Genomic DNA, 15,807 nt, shown 5'->3' with positions numbered 1-15,807 from the left:
TCGATGGTGTAATCCCAGATTTTACATTTTACATGTGGGGGAATTTGGCCCTTGTACTGCACAGGGTTGCATAAAAAAAAGAAAATTACAACCTATGGCCCCATTAAAAACATTTCTCCCCTCCTGAAAGGAAAAGGGTGCCATAGGGAAAAATAAGAAAATTACATAGTTTACCCATAATATCTCTGAAGCTCATCCGCATTCCAAGACCTTGGAATGTCATTGCCATCCAAGTCTTTCAACCTGTATGATCCAGGTCTTGACGAAGATATCACCAAGAAGGGACCTTCCCACTTAAGCTGAAGCTTCCCCACTGTATCCGGGTTGGCCACTGTAGCATCCCAAAAATTCAAATCTTGAAATTTTCTCAAACTCGCTCTAAATTCAAAATGAATTTCAAATTTCATTTCAAAATGTTTGTTTGCAAGTTGATATCAACAAATAAAATATAGTGGTCTATATTCTCTCCAAAATCCTCCTTAAAATATCCTACAAATATTTCCCTAGTGATCCCCCTCAAATGGTTTCCAGAAATACTGCCCAGATATTTCCCTAGTGATCCCCTTCAAGTTCTTTCCAGAAATACTGCCCCAAATATTCCACCAATATATCTCCAGATATTTTCCTCTTGAGAAATACCTTCAGAATCATTTTTCAAGTCCCTACAAATATTTTCTTCATAACTTTCCTCATGCTCATACGTATACGTATGCCTCCGGTGTCATACGGTGAGCTCTACAAGCTAATCTCACTTATACAAGACAAATACATGCTAATCTCCTACTAATCCTCTCATCCTCCCACTAATCCTCTCATCCCTCCTCCTAATCCCCCACAATGGCTATAAATAGAGGGGCAAGGGCCTCCTCTCATCCCACCCCAAGCCATTTCATGGCAACTCTCTTCCCCCCCCACACACACCCACTCCATGTTCCACACAAGCACACACTAGCACAAGGATCGTTTGGTTGTTCTTCGATCGTTCGTCCCCCTGTTCTTAGTTTGTTCGTTCGTTTGTGCGATCGTTCGATCATTCATGGTTCGTTCGTCCGTTCGTTCGATCGTTCGTCTGTTCGTTCGTCCAAATAATTTTTTCCTGTCGTTATGCTGCCGAAATTCCGATCGTTCGTTCGTTCGATCATTCGATCGTTCATCGTTCGTTCATAGTTCCTATTCATCGTTCATCGTTCGTTCATAGTCCCTATTCATCGTTCTTCCAGATAATCTTTGTCCTGCCGTTATGCTGCCGAAATTCCGATCGTTCGTTCATCCGATCATTCGATCGTTCGCCCGTTCGTTCATAGTTCCTATTCATCGTTCGTTCATCGTCACTATTCATCGTTCATCGTTCGTTCATACGACTATTCACCATCTCTATTCACCATTACTATTCACCATTACTATTTATCGTTACTATTCATCGATCATCCGATCACCCCAAATTTCAACTACTCATCCATCATGCTGTCCAGTCCACCTAAGACCAGCCAAACCTATATTCCAGTCATACGAACTCCGGTGACTGTGATTTTCCTTCCAGTAGGGAACCTCCCATCTGGTCACCCATCCTAGGTTTCTCCAAGTTGAGCATGCTTAACTTTGAGATTCCTTTGAACCAGGCTTCAAACTCAGATTCCAATAATTCTTGTTTCTAAATTCTTATCAAACTATTCCCTATCCAACCATGCCATCCCTTAAGCCTGGTCCATATTCCAGAAAACTCCCAAAATACTCTTGTCCCATATTCTACCTATAACTCTCCTGTTCATACTAAGTCAGACGATTCATTCGTCACTATTCTCACCAACAGTGAACTTCACTGTGCTACACCACATACACTCAGCTATAAATACACCCAGCTACCCTCTCCCTCTCCACACACACTCAACACCCTCTGCCAAGGCAAACACCCCACCCACTCAGTTACTCTGCTCTACTGGCTACACGCATAGTGTCGCTTCGCCTCCAGTCCACCCTCCCTGTAAGCACCTTCACTCCACCACCAGTAATATCACAACACCACATGACACAGATTCTACTCAAAACTCTACCCATCCATATATCGCTATTCTGACCACTATACTAAATATTTATTGGTATACTTGCTGGTTTGTATGTTTGCTTGTTCATATTGCATAGTTATCGGAGCGTTTGTGCCGTCTCGTGGAGGCCAGATCTGCAAGTCTACGCCAGGCGGTGGAGCCAGAAGCCAGTTCCACGAGCTCTCCTTCCCCCTTCGCCGGATAAGCACGGCAAGCTCACTAGATCCCTTTGATGCATAAATTACCTATGATTTTTCAACCACAACCCTCAGCCTATTATTTTATGCATGATATGATTTTGAGACAAGTTATTATGGCCACCCAAGCCGCTTGCCGCAATCAATCCTTGATATATTTGTTACAAATGATTTGAGAAAAGGTGTGAGTTTTCAAAAGAAAATGCTTTTCAAAATGTGTATGATGAAGGGTTTTCACCCTTATTGAAAGTCGCCTAGAGGGGGGGTGAATAGGGCGAATCTGAAATTTATAAACTTAAGCACAACTACAAGTCGGGTTAGCGTTAGAAATATAAACGAGTCCGAGAGAGAGGGCGCAAAACAAATCATGAGCAAATAAAGGGCGAGACACGATGATTTGTTTTACCGAGGTTCGGTTCTTGCAAACCTACTCCCCATTGAGGTGGTCACAAAGACCGGGTCTCTTTCAACCCTTTCCCTCTCTCAAACGGTCACTTAGACCGAGTGAGCTTTCTCCTTAATCAAACGGGTCACTTAGACCCCACAAGGACCACTACAAACTTAGTGTCTCTTGCTTTGATTACAAGTGCCTTGAGAATAAGAATGAGAAGGAAGAAAACACGATTGCAAAAGCCAAGCGACAAGAGCGACAAATAACACACGGATCACTCTCTCTCTCAAGTCACTAATCACTAATGATCACTTGTCTCAATTGTGGAACTTGGAGAGATTGGAGGCTTTGATTGTGTCTTGGAATGGATTGCTAGCTCTTGTATTGAATGTTGAAGGTTGGAATGCTTGGGTGAAGTGAATGGAGGTGGTTGGGGTTGTATTTATAGCCACCAACCACTTCCTAGCCGTTGCTCCTTTCTGTCGACCGCGGACGGTCCGCCTGCCTGGTCCGGACGGTCCGCCCCTGCAGATCAACGGCTGAAAATGCAACGGACAGTAGTAACTGCTATATCAACGGCTATATTGCATTTAATGCGTCGTCAGATGTCAGATAAAGCCAGTCGCGGACGGTCCGGTCGTGCACCCCGGACGGTCCGCGAGGACGCTATAATTCATTTGGTCGAACCCGTCACCTTCGGGATTTTCGGTTCCTCACCTACCGGACGGTCCGCGCCTGAGCCCGGACGGTCCGCGCGTGGTCTCGGACAGTGTTTGCTCTTCCATCGGACGGTCCGCAGTAGAGACATGTGTTTTTGCATTGGTTCTGTTCGAGGGTCATTTAGGTGTCGCGAACGGTCCGCCGCAAGGGCCCGGACGGTCCGCGCTTGGCCTGATTTTCCAAAAAGCTTCTCCTGTCCGGAATAATCTACGGTATTCCGGACCGTCGATTTAGTATAGTTGTAGATGAACCTTTGGCACCTGTAGAACATATAATCTAGAGCAAACTAGTTAGTCCAATTATTTGTGTTGGGCAATTCAACCACCAAAATCAATTAGGAAAAGGTGTAAGCCTAATTCCCTTTCAATCTCCCCCTTTTTGGTGATTGATGCCGACACAAACCAAAGCAAATATAGAAGTGCATAATTGAACTAGTTTGCATAATTGTAAGTGCAAAAGGTTACTTAGAATTGAAACCAATATTTTCATAAGATATGAAAGGATTGATTTTCTTTCTTATTTAACATTTTGGACCACGCTTGCACCACATGTTTTGTTTTTGCAAAGGTTTTGGAAATTCCTTTCAAAGTCTTTTGCAAAGAGTCAAAGGTAAATGAATAAGATTCTTGAGAAGCATTTACAAGATTTGAAATTTTCTCCCTCTGTTTCAAATGCTTTTCCTTTTACTAAACAAAACTCCCCCTTAATGAAATCCTCCTCTTAGTGTTCAAGAGGGTTTTGATGTTAATTTTGAAGAGGGTATACCAATTTGAAATTATATCACAAATAAGATACCAATTTGAAAATACTTCTTTAAAACCAAATTGAAAGACTAAAATTTTTGAAATTGGTGGTGGTGCGGTCCTTTTGCTTTGGGCTCATGCTCTCTCCCCCTTTGGCATAAATCGCAAAAAACGGAATCATTAGAACCCTTGTAAAACTACTTTCTCCCCTTCGGCAAATAAAGCATGAGTGAAGATTATACCAAAGACGGAGAGTTGCTCGGAGCGACGGCGAAGGATGAGTTATAGAGTGGAGTGGAAGCCTTTGCCTTGCCGAAGACTCCAATTCCCTTTCAATACACCTATGACTTGGTTTGAAATATACTTGAAACCACATTAGTCATAGCACATGAAAGAGATATGATCAAAGGTATAATAATGAGCTATGTGTGCAAAACATCAAAAGAAATTCCTAGAATCAAGAATATTTAGCTCATGCCTAAGTTTGTTAAAGGTTTGTTCATCTAGTGGCTTGGTAAAGATATTGGCTAATTGTTCCTTGGTGTTAATATATGCAATCTCGATATCCCCCTTTTGTTGGTGATCCCTTAGAAAATGATACCGAATGACTATGTGTTTAGTGCGGCTATGTTCAACGGGATTATCCGCCATGCGGATTGCACTCTCATTATCACATAGAAGAGGAACTTTGGTTAATTTGTAACCATAGTCCCTAAGGGTTTGCCTCATCCAAAGCAATTGCGCGCAACAATGCCCTGCGGCAATATACTCGGCTTCGGCAGTAGAAAGAGCGACGGAATTTTGCTTCTTTGAAGCCCAAGACACCAGGGATCTTCCCAAGAACTGGCAAGTCCCCGATGTGCTCTTTCTATTAATTTTACACCCCGCCCAATCGGCATCCGAATAACCAATTAAATCAAATGTGGATCCCCGAGGGTACCAAAGCCCAAACTTAGGAGTATAAACTAAATATCTCAAGATTCGTTTTACGGCCGTAAGGTGAGCTTCCTTAGGGTCGGCTTGGAATCTTGCACACATGCATACGGAAAGCATAATATCCGGTCGAGATGCACATAAATAGAGTAAAGAGCCTATCATCGACCGGTATACCTTTTGATCTACGGATTTACCTCCCGTGTCGAGGTCGAGATGGCCATTGGTTCCCATGGGTGTCTTGATGGGCTTGGCATCCTTCATTCCAAACTTGTTTAGAATGTCTTGAATGTACTTTGTTTGGCTAATGAAGGTGCCCTCTTGGAGTTGCTTCACTTGAAATCCTAAGAAGTACTTCAACTCCCCCATCATTGACATCTCGAATTTCTGTGTCATGATCCTACTAAATTCTTCACATGTAGATTCGTTAGTAGACCCAAATATAATATCATCAACATAAATTTGGCACACAAACAAATCATTGTCAAGAGTTTTAGTAAATACAGTAGGATCGGCTTTTCCAACTTTGAAGCCATTAGTGATAAGAAAATCTCTTAGGCATTCATACCATGCTCTCGGGGCTTGCTTGAGCCCATAAAGCGCCTTAGAGAGTTTGTAAACATAGTTAGGGTACTCACTATCTTCAAAGCCGGGAGGTTGCTCAACATAGACCTCTTCTTTGATTGGTCCATTGAGGAAGGCACTTTTCACGTCCATTTGGTAAAGCTTGAAGCCATGGTAAGTAGCATAGGCCAATAATATACGAATTGACTCAAGCCTAGCTACGGGTGCATAGGTTTCACCGAAATCCAAACCTTCAACTTGTGAATACCCCTTGGCCACAAGTCGGGATTTGTTCCTTGTCACCACACCTTGCTCGTCTTGCTTGTTGCGGAACACCCATTTGGTTCCTACAACATTTTGATTAGGACGTGGAACCAAATGCCATACCTCATTCCTAGTGAAGTTGTTGAGCTCCTCTTGCATTGCCACCACCCAATCCGAATCTTGTAGTGCTTCCTCTACCCTATGTGGCTCAATAGAGGAAACAAAAGAGTAATGCTCACAAAAATGTGCAACACGAGATCTAGTGGTTACCCCCTTATGAATGTCGCCGAGGATGGTGTCGACGGGGTGATCTCGTTGGATTGCTTGGTGGACTCTTGGGTGTGGCGGTCTTGGTTCTTCATCCTCCTTGTCTTGATCCTTTGCATCTCCCCTTGATCATTGTCGTCATCTTGAGGTGGCTCATTTTGTTGATCTTCTCCTTCATCAACTTGAGCCTCATCCTCATTTTGAGTTGGTGGAGATACTTGCGTGGAGGAGGATGGTTGATCTTGTGCATTTGGAGGCTCTTCGGATTCCTTAGGACACACATCCCTAATGGACATGTTCCTTAGCGCGATGCATGGAGCCTCTTCATCACCTATCTCATCAAGATCAACTTGCTCTACTTGAGAGCCGTTAGTCTCATCAAACACAACGTCACAAGAAACTTCAACTAGTCTTGAGGACTTGTTAAAGACTCTGTATGCCCTTATGTTTGAATCATAACCTAGTAAAAAGCCTTCTACTATCTTAGGAGCAAATTTAGATTTTCTACCTCTTTTAACAAGAATAAAGCATTTGCTACCAAAGACTCTAAAATATGAAATATTGGGCTTTTTACCGGTTAGGAGTTCATATGATGTCTTCTTGAGGATTCGGTGTAGATACAACCGGTTGATGGCGTAGCAAGCGGTGTTGACCGCCTCGGCCCAAAACCGATCCGAAGTCTTGTACTCATCAAGCATGTTTCTTGCCATGTCCAATAGAGTTCGATTCTTCCTCTCCACTACACCATTTTGTTGTGGCGTGTAGAGAGAAGAGAACTCATGCTTGATGCCCTCCTCCTCAAGGAAGCCTTCAATTTGAGAGTTCTTGAACTCCGTCCCGTTGTCGCTTCTTATTTTCTTGATCCTTAAGCCGAACTCGTTTTGAGCCCGTCTCAAGAATCCCTTTAAGGTTTCTTGGGTATGAGATTTTTCCTGCAAAAAGAACACCCAAGTGAAGTGAGAATAATCATCCACTATAACTAGACAGTACTTACTCCCGCCGATGCTTATGTAAGCAATCGGGCCGAATAGGTCCATGTGTAGGAGCTCCAGTGGCCTGTCAGTCGTCATGATGTTCTTATGTGGATGATGAACATCAACTTGCTTCCCTGCTTGGCATGCAATACAAATCTTGTCTTTCTCAAAATGAACATTTGTTAATCCTAAAATGTGCTCTCCCTTTAGAAGCTTATGAAGATTCTTCATCCCAACATGGGCTAGTCGGCGGTGCCAGAGCCAACCCATGTTAGTCTTAGCAATTAAGCAAGTGTCGAGTTCAGCTCTATCAAAATCTACCAAGTATAGCTGACCCTCTAACACTCCCTTAAATCCTATTGAATCATCACTTCTTCTAAAGACAGTGACACCTACATCAGTAAAAAGACAGTTGTAGCCCATTTGACATAATTGCGAAACGGAAAGCAAATTGTAGTCTAAAGAATCTACAAGAAAAACATTGGAAATGGAATGGTCAGGTGAAATAGCAATTTTACCCAAACCTTTGACCAAACCTTGGTTTCCATCCCCGAATGTGATCGTTCTTTGGGGATCGTGGTTTTTCTCATAGGAGGAGAACATCTTCTTCTCCCCTGTCATGTGGTTTGTGCACCCGCTATCAATGATCCAACTTGAGCCTCCAGATGCATAAACCTACAAAACAAGTTTAGTTCTTTGTTTTAGGTACCCAAACTGTTTTGGGTCCTTTGGCATTAGATACAAGAACTTTGGGTACCCAAACACAAGTCTTTGATCCCTTGTGTTTGTCCCCGACATATTTGGCAACTACCTTGCCGGATTTGTTAGTTAAAACATAGGATGTATCAAAAGTCTTAAATGAAATGCTATGTTCATTTGATGCACTAGGAGTTTTCTTCTTAGGCAATTTAGCACGGGTTGATTGCCTAGAGCTAGATGTCTCACCCTTATACATAAAAGCATGGTTAGGGCTAGAGTGAGACTTCCTAGAGTGAATTCTCCTAATTTTGCTCTCGGGATAACCGGCAGGGTACAAAATGTAACCCTCGTTATCCTGAGGCATGGGAGTCTTGCCCTTTACAAAATTAGACAATCTTTTAGGAGGGGCATTAAGTTTGACATTGTCTACCTTTTGGAAGCCAATGCCATCCTTGATGCCAGGGCGTCTCCCACTATAGAGCATGCTTCTAGCAAATTTAAACTTTTCATTTTCTAAGTCATGCTCATTGATTTTAGCATTAAGTTGAGATATGTGATCATTTTGTTTCTTAAATAAAGCCATATGATCATGAATAGCATCAATGTTAATATCTCTACATCTAGTACAAATGGAAGTATGCTCAATGGTAGATGTAGAGGGTTTGCAAGATTTTAATTCTACAACCTTAGCATGTAATATATCATTTTCACTTCTAAGGTTAGAAATAGTAACATTGCAAACATCAAAATCTTTAGCCTTAGCAATCATTTTTTCATTTTCATTTCTAAGGCTAGCAAGAGAGATATTCAATTCTTCAATCTTAGCAAGCAAATCAATATTATCATTTCTAAGATTGGGAATTGAAGCATCACAAACATTTGAATCAACCTTAGCACTTAAACTAGCATTTTCATTTCTAAGGTTGGTGATAATGTCATGGCAAGTGCTTAGCTCACTAGATAATTTCTCACATTTTTCTACTTCTAGAGCATAAGCATTTTTAACCTTAACATGCTTTTTGTTTTCCTTAATTAGGAAGTCCTCTTGGGAATCCAAAAGGTCATCCTTCTCATGAATAGCACTAATTAATTCATTTAATTTTTCCTTTTGTTGCATGTTGAGGTTGGCAAAAAGGGTACGCAAATTATCCTCCTCATCACTAGCATTATCTTCATCACTAGAAGTCTCATACTTAGTGGAGGATTTTGATTTTACCTTCTTCTTTTTGTCGTCCTTGGCCATGAGGCATTTGTGACCGACGTTGGGAAAAAGAAGTCCCTTGGTGACAGCGATGTTTGAGGCATCCTCATCGGAGGAGGAGTCGGTGGAGCTCTCGTCGAAGTCCCACTCCCGGCAAACATGGGCATCGCCGCCCTTCTTCTTGTAGTATCTCTTCTTCTCCTTTCTTCTCCCCTTCTTGTCGTCGCCCCTGTCACTATCACTAGATAACGGACATTTAGCAATGAAATGACCGGGCTTACCACATTTGTAGCAAACTTTCTTGGAGCGGGATTTGTAGTCCTTCCCCCTCCTTTGCTTGAGGATTTGGCGGAAGCTCTTGATGATGAGTGCCATCTCCTCATTGTCGAGCTTTGAGGCGTCGATTGGTTGTCTACTTGATGTAGACTCCTCCTTCTTCTCCTCCGTCGCTTTGAATGCGACCGGTTGTGCTTCGGACGTGAAGGGGCCGTCAAGCTCGTTGATCTTCTTTGAGCCTTTGATCATCAATTCAAAGCTCACAAAATTCCCAATTACTTCCTTGGGAGTCATTAGTGTATATCTAGGATTACCATGAATTAATTGAACTTGAGTAGGGTTAAGGAAAACAAGTGATCTAAGAATAACTTTAACCATCTCATGGTCATACCATTTCTTACTCCCGAGGTTGCGCACTTGGTTCACCAAGGTCTTGAGCCGGTTGTACATATCTTGTGGCTCCTCGCCTTGGCGAAGCTGGAAGCGACCGAGCTCCCCCTCGATCGTCTCCCGCTTGGTGATCTTGGTCACCTCGTCTCCTTCGTGCGCGGTCTTTAGCACGTCCCAAATCTCCTTTGCGCTTTTCAACCATTGCACCTTATTATACTCCTCTCGTCTTAGAGAGGCGAGGAGTATAGTTGTGGCTTGGGAGTTGAAGTGTTGAATTTGTTCGACCTCCTCCGAGTCGTAGTCCTTGTCTCCCTTCTTTGGTACCTGCACTCCATACTCAACAATATCCCATATGCTTTTGTGGAGTGAGGTTAGGTGATGCCTCATTTTATCACTCCACATAGAATAATCTTCACCTTCAAACATAGGTGGTTTGCCTAATGGAACGGAGAGTAATGGAGTGCGTCTAGAAATGCGAGGATAGCGAAGGGGCATCTTACTATACTTCTTGCGCTCATGGCGCTTTGAAGTAGTGGAGGCCGATTCTGAACCAGAGGTGGAGGGTGACGAAGAGTCAGTCTCGTAGTAGACCACCTTTCTCATCTTCTTCATCTTGTCACCCATCCGATGGGACTTAATGGAGGAAGAGGATTCCTCCTTGTGCTTGTGGGCGGACTCCCTTGAGTGTGTTCTTCCCGAGCTTGCGGACTTGTCGCCGGTCCCGAGATCCCTCTTGGCGGATGCTCCCGACATCACTCCGAGCGGTTAGGCTCTAATGAAGCACCGGGCTCTGATACCAATTGAAAGTCGCCTAGAGGGGGGTGAATAGGGCGAATCTGAAATTTATAAACTTAAGCACAACTACAAGCCGGGTTAGCGTTAGAAATATAAACGAGTCCGAGAGAGAGGGCGCAAAACAAATCGTGAGCAAATAAAGGGCGAGACACGATGATTTGTTTTACCGAGGTTCGGTTCTTGCAAACCTACTCCCCGTTGAGGTGGTCACAAAGACCGGGTCTCTTTCAACCCTTTCCCTCTCTCAAACGGTCACTTAGACCGAGTGAGCTTTCTCCTTAATCAAACAGGTCACTTAGACCCCACAAGGACAACTACAAACTTAGTGTCTCTTGCTTTGATTACAAGTGCCTTGAGAATAAGAATGAGAAGGAAGAAAACACGATTGCAAAAGCCAAGCGACAAGAGCAACAAATAACACACGGATCACTCTCTCTCTCAAGTCACTAATCACTAATGATCACTTGTCTCAATTGTGGAACTGGGAGAGATTGGAGGCTTTGATTGTGTCTTGGAATGGATTGCTAGCTCTTGTATTGAATGTTGAAGGTTGGAATGCTTGGGTGAAGTGAATGGAGGTGGTTGGGGTTGTATTTATAGCCACCAACCACTTCCTAGCCGTTGCTCCTTTCTATCGACCGCGGACGGTCCACCTGCCTGGTCCGGACGGTCCGTCCCTGCAGATCAACGGCTGAAAACGCAACGGTCAGCAGTAACGGCTATATCAATGGCTATATTGCATTTAATGTGTTGTCAGATGTCAGATAAAGCCAGTCGCGGACGGTCCGGTCGTGCACCCCGGACGGTCCGCGAGGACGCTATAATTCATTTGGCCGAACCCGTCACCTTCGGGTTTTTCGGTTCCTCACCTACCGGACGGTCCGTGCCTGAGCCTGGACGGTCCGCGCTTGGTCTCGGACGGTGTTTGCTCTTCCATCGGATGGTCCGCAGTAGAGACATGTGTTTTTGCATTGGTTCTGTCCGAGGGTCATTTAGGTGTCGCGGACGGTCCACCGCAAGGGCCCGGACGGTCCGCGCTTGGCCTAATTTTCCAAAAAGCTTCTCCTGTCCGGAATAATCTACGGTATTCCGGACCGTCGATTTAGTATAGTTGTAGATGAACCTTTGGCACCTGTAGAACATATAATCTAGAGCAAACTAGTTAGTCCAATTATTTGTGTTGGGAAATTCAACCACCAAAATCAATTAGGAAAAGGTGTAAGCCTAATTCCCTTTCACTTATCACCTTGTGAGTGGGATAATCAGGGACTCCCTGGTTTAGGGGAGGGCCTAAGGTGATGGCTCAGCTGGTTTAGGCGTGAGCAGAAGGATTGATCCCTCGTATAAGGACCGGTTTGTCATCTTTCACTACATGTACTCATGATAAGTACAACCACTCGAGACTGTGTGGGCAGTCACTCAATCTGAACTCGTACGGTCCAACCCCAGGGTTATGAAGGCTGGGGAGCACCAAGAGGATAAGGAGGGGGAATGTTTTGTCCGGTTTGGACATGGCGGTGGCCTGACTCCTTCCGGTATAACCGTTAAGGTTAGGACGTGCGAGGAAAGAAAGAGATTCGGATTCGGATCTCATTGGCCATGAGATCGCAGAGCCGGACTAGTGGGTAAAGTGTACACCTCTACGCAGAGCTTGAAAACCTATTCGAATAGTATGTGTCCACAGGAATGGACGAGTCTGGTGTGGTATGGCAATTAGTGTTTTGTTTTCAATAAAAAGGGGTGCGTTTGAGAAAAGTGGTTTTTTTAAAAGATCTGGCGGTTGAGCCGTGAGCTATGGTGGACGGGAAGTCCAGTAGTTGTTTTTGAAAATGAAAACCAGTGGGAAACTGCTGAGATACCTGGATGGTTTAGTCCAAGGGATTTTGTTCTATATTGAAAAACTTCCTGCTCCTTTGGGAGACGATGCGCTTTGAAAAATACAAAATGTTTTACAAAGCAACCCTGCATAAAATATTGTTGTTTCTGCAAAATATCCTGAGCTCCACATATTCCATGCATTATATCTGATTTCCCCATTCTGTGGGTGAAGGTGGGCTGCTGAGTATGTTTGTACTCACTGAAAGGGAATTAGGCTTACACCTAGTTCCTAAATAATTTTGGTGGTTGAATTGCCCAACACAAATTAATGGACTAACTAGTTTGCTCTAGTATATAAGTTATATAGGTGCCAAATGTTCACAACAAGCCAATTAAAAAGACCAAGTATTGGAGCAAAAGGTCAACCGAAGGCACCTCTGGTGTGGCGCACCGGACTGTCCGGTGTGCCACCGGACATGTCCGGTGCACCAGAGGACTCCAGCGCAAACTCGTCGCCTTCGGGAAAATCCAGAGGCAACTCCACTATAATTCACCGGACTATCTGGTGTACACCGGACAGTGTCCGGTGCTCCAAGGAAGAGCAGCCTCAGGAACTCGCCAGCTTCGGGAAACTGCAATGGCTGCTCTGCTATAATTCACCGGACATGTCCGGTGTACACCGGACTGTCCGGTGTAACTGCGGGGCAACGGCTACTTCGCGCCAACGGTCACCTGCAACGGCATTTAATGTGCGCCAGAGCGCGCAGAAGTCAGGCACGCGCGTAGTGGCGCACCGGACACTCTACAGTACATGTCCGGTGCGCCACCGGACATCCTGGCGGGCCCAGAAGACAGTGCTCCAACGGTCGAATCCCAACGGGTTTGGTGACGTGGCTGGCGCACTGGACATGTCCGGTGTGCACCGGACTGTCCGGTGCACCATTCGACAGATAGCCTCACCAAACGGCTAGTTTGGTGGTTGGGGCTATAAATACCCCCAACCACCCACCATTCATGGCATCCAAGTTTTCCACTTCTCAACCACTTACAAGAGCTAGGCATTCAATTCTAGACACACCAAAGAGATCAAATCCTCTCCAATTCCACACAAGGCTTTAGTGATTAGCGAGAGAGATTTGTCGTGTTCTTTTGAGCTCTTGCGCTTGGATTGCTTCTTTTCTTTCTCACTTGTTCTTGTGATCAAAACTCCATTGTAATCAAGGCAAGAGGCACCAATTGTGTGGTGGCCCTTGCGGGGAAGTTTTGTTCCCGGTTTTGATTTGAGAAGAGAAGCTCACTCGGTCGGAAGGACCGTTTGAGAGAGGGAAAGGGTTGAAAGAGACCCGGTCTTTGTGACCACCTCAACGGGGAGTAGGTTTGCGAGAATCGAACCTCGGTAAAACAAATCCTTGTGTCACACTCCTTATTTGCTTGAGATTTGTTTTGCACCCTCTCTCGCGGACTCGTTTTTATTTCTAACGCTAACCCGACTTGTAGTTGTGTTTATATTTGTAAATTTCAGTTTCGCCCTATTCACCCCCCTCTAGGCGACTATCAATTGGTATCAGAGCCCAGTACTTCATTAGAGCCTAACCGCTCGAAGTGATGTCGGGAGATCACGCCAAGAAGGAGATGGAGACCGACGAAAAGCCCACTACAAGCCACGGGAGCACTGTGGCGGAACTGCCCGAATTATTCCAACTTAAGTGCCTAAGTCCCGCCTTAGAGGCTAGACCACACTTAAATAGGAATAACCCGTCAATCCCTCGGATCTAGTCCGACACGGCCACTGACAGGATCAAGTACCACAATCTCACTCGAAGGTGAGTCACAGAGCAAATACAATAAAGCATAAAACCATACATGTCAGAGTATTAAATTATTACATCACCATCATCATCATCGGAGTTTTGCAAAAGTAACCATCATTGTTCGAAATGCAGCGGAATAAAACTAACGATAATTAAACAGAGGGATGGGGAAGCCTGTCCCATCACTCCTCATGCTCCTCCTCAGCCGAGGCAGGGTCCCACTCAACAGTCCAACCCGGTGGCAAGGTGGACGGCCAAGTTATCCCAGCAACCATCTCCTCCAAAGAACCTGTAAAAAATTATGCCACAAGCAAGGCTTAGTATACTAATACTCAGCTAGACTTACCCGGTGTGAGGAGTCTACTCCTCTACCTCTAGACATGCAGCTGTTTGGCTGAGGGGTTTGGTTTGCCAAAAGCACTAGCTGAGTCTAAAAACAAGTTTTAGCTTTTCAAGTTTTAGTATGATCCTTTTAAACTAGATGTGTACCTAGCTAATCATACATGGTATCAAACATTTTTATCAAACAACATCTTTTGTCAGTCACCTCATTTCCACTTATTACTCAATGTAGCAGCATGGATCAAGCAGTCTCATTAGCTGCGAGAAGCAGACGATTCGAATCGAGTTTTTATCCTTGCAAGGTAAACCTAAACACACGACATGTAGGGGCACTCCGTCCCCACACATATCAACCGTCCCCATCGATTCCCCGTCAGTAGATCAGGGCTCACCGCCTTGGCGTACAATGCCTCACTGACCCCGACTGTCGTCGTGCAGTGACCGCACTTGTACCCACCATAACCGGAATGGGAGACCTCGTCTCAGGTCGCGTGACGGGATATGTCCACTGCCAGGTTCACTCAGGTACTAGGCTTACCGATTTACCATATTTCTCGGCATGTGCTTAGTACGTTCAAACGCTTGACTCACGGTACCACACCTTAATCCTTATTCCAATTTTCATCTCGTAGACAACGCATCCCCATGGACCGTTGTCCACAGACCACCATCATTATGATATCAAAATGGATACAACCAATTCCTGACCTCGCGCGAGTGCTAGAAAAATCACTTGACTTCTACCGAGATCCCTAATTAATAAAGCAGCTACTCGACCTAGCATACTAGTATCCATCTCAAAGGAATCCTGAGTTCATGCAACTAGGGTTTCAGGCAACTCCTACACTTAAGTGCACAGTACAAGCCTACAAACATTAAGTGTAGTAAAATAGCATATATAACGGTTATGCATAAAACCGGGGCTTGCCTTCCAAAGCAGTGGCTGGCAGGTCCTCTGGTGTAGGCTCGGGTGCTGGATCTGGGGCTACCTCCTGAGCAGCTCCTTGCTCCGGCACGAGGATGTACTCTCCGTCAGCAAGATTACAGTCTATCGAAATGCAATGGACATGTATGTCATGATTATGCAAGATTAAGAACATTACTAAAGAAACTAAGTTAAGAATTAACTTAGGGTTTCCTGGTTCTGTGGGGCTTCTAGTGGTATACATAGACATAGACTTATTACCTTTTAAGCTTAGGTTTCCTTTTAGGATAACATGGTGGATTGGTATTGCCTTGATACATTTTTGTGGACAGATTACAAAGGTTTTAGGCTAACATTAATTTACATTATTCATTTTCCTTTCCTTAATTTTCATTTAGGGTTTCTGGGGTAGGTTTGAACTACAACAGGGTTTTAATAATTTCCAAAAATTCTGT

The sequence above is a fragment of the Zea mays genome, chromosome 3 (genome assembly GCF_902167145.1).
Source record: "Zea mays cultivar B73 chromosome 3, Zm-B73-REFERENCE-NAM-5.0, whole genome shotgun sequence".
NCBI classification, from domain to species: domain Eukaryota; kingdom Viridiplantae; phylum Streptophyta; class Magnoliopsida; order Poales; family Poaceae; genus Zea; species Zea mays.
This window is presented reverse-complemented; position numbering follows the sequence as displayed.